The sequence below is a fragment of the Belonocnema kinseyi genome, chromosome 9 (assembly GCF_010883055.1).
Source record: "Belonocnema kinseyi isolate 2016_QV_RU_SX_M_011 chromosome 9, B_treatae_v1, whole genome shotgun sequence".
NCBI lineage: Eukaryota > Metazoa > Arthropoda > Insecta > Hymenoptera > Cynipidae > Belonocnema > Belonocnema kinseyi.
In genome coordinates, this window is record NC_046665.1 from 132,507,368 (window position 1) to 132,509,717 (window position 2,350).

The following is a 2,350-nucleotide window of genomic DNA, read 5'->3' on the forward strand; positions in this document are numbered from 1 at the left end:
TTATAAATTTTTATAATTTTATTTTTTTATATTTTTTTAAATGAAATTAACTTCTTTTGTTAAAGATTCTTATTTGTAAAATAACAATTCATCTTTTTTAAAGAAAATTCGTACTTTCTTCTGAAAAATGAAACATTGTGATTACTGAAATACGTTATTGATGAAAATAAACAGTACGTGTAAGAAATTTGATAATTTTGTCGAAAGTTCAACCGTTTTGTTTTGTTAAATTAATTTTTTTAAATTTTATTTAACATAATTTATTTGTTAAAAAATAATTTTGTAACTGATAATTTAACTATTTCATTTTTTGTCAAAAATTTATCTTTCCTTATCAGAACTTCATTCTTTAAAAATTATTTTTCTGTTGTAGAAAATTAATCCTCTTCGTTGAAAATGTATTTTTTTGTTAGAAATTCATTCCTTTGTTTGAAAATTAGTTGTTTTTTAAAAGGAAAAATTAAATATTACGTGAAAATATAACTATTCTATTTTGTGGCGAAATTTTATGTTTTTTGATAGAAAATAATTATTTTTTGGAATCATCTGGGACGACTGAAAAATCCCGAAAAATAAAATTCACGACACAGTAAAATTCCCGAATTAGAAAATTGCCGAAAAATAAAAATACCGAATTGGAAAATTGCCGAAAAATAAATATATCGAATTGGAAAATTCCCAAATAATAAAATTCTCGAATAATAGAATTTCAGAATTATAAAATTCCCGAATTGGATTATTCCCGAATAATAAAATTTACGACACTTTATAATATTACTGAATTGGGAAATTCCCGAATATTAAAGTTCCCGACAGAAAATTGCCGATTTATAAAATATCCGAATTGTAAGATTCCCGAATTTTAACAATTAGAATTTTTTATAAATATATTTTATTGATTACAAATACAATAATAAGATAATAGTTTCGAAAGTTATTTTTAACATTTAAAATTCTAGGTAACGCATATTTTTTTAATGTTCACAGTATTTGAAAAAATATAAAAAGCGTTCGCAAAAATAAAATTTTAAATTAATATATATGTATAAATAAATTTATATTTTGAGTCTGTTTGAAAAACGTTACAAGGTACGTAAAAATTTTAACGAAAATTTTGTTCCAAGCGCAAGTTTTCAAAAATAAGGAAAGCGATACAAAAATTTAATTCTACATTGAAAGAAAAAATAATTACTCACATTTTGACGCTTTTTTTGAAAATGTGCATAGAATTTGAAAAAAAAAAATATAAAAAGCGTTAGCAAAAAATGAATTTTAAATTAATATATATATATTATTTATTTAAAATTTTAAATTACATTTTTGCGAAAGCTTTTTGTATTTTTTTTATTCAAAAATATTATGTACATTTTAAAAAAAGCGTAAAAATGTAAGCAATAATTTTGTCTTTGAAAGATGAATTAAATTTTGTATCACCTACCAAATTTGTAAAAACGTGCGCTTGGAAGAAAAAAAATTATTCCTAAATTTTCTCTGTACCTTACTAAGCTTTTCAAATGAAAACTCGAAATATATATTATTTAAAATTTTTTTTTTTGCGAACGCTTTTTGTATTTTTAAAAATACTGTGAACATTAAAAAAAAACGCGTTACCTAGAAATATTTTATTTTAAATTATTGCTATTTTAAATTCAAGAAATAAGCTTCGAAATTTTAAATGTTAAAAATAACTTTTGAAACTAATGTCTTATTGTTGTATTTTTAATAAATAAAATATATTTATAAAAAATTCTAATTGTTAAAATTCAGAAATTTTCCAATTCGGGTATTTTATTTTTCGGCAATTTTCCAATTCGGTATTTTTATTTTGCGGTAATTTTATTATTCGTGTATTTTTCTATTTGGGAATTTTGCAAATCGGTATTTTTATTTTTCGGCAATTTTGTTAATCGCGAATTTGATTAATCGAGAATTTTCTAATTGGGGAATTTTACAGTGTCGGGAATTTTATTTTTCGGCATTTTTCAGTCTTCCCAATCATCTTTTTTTCTTAAAAATTGTTATTTTTTTCTCAAAAATTCAACAATTGGTAGAAAATATAACTATTTGGTCGAAAGTTCAACAATTTTGTTGTTAAAATAATAATTTATTTTATTTGAAAATTATTATTTGTTTTTTAATTGATTGATAATTTAATTTATTCGATTTTTTGTTGGAAATTATTTTTATTTTGTATCGAAAATTAATTATTTTAACCGAATAAAAAATTATTTTTTTTCGGATAAAAATGCAACTGTCTACTTAAAAATGAACATTTCTGATTGAAAATTAACCTTTTTTTTGTTGAAAATTTACATATTTTAAATAAAAATTGATCTTCTCTGAAGAAAAC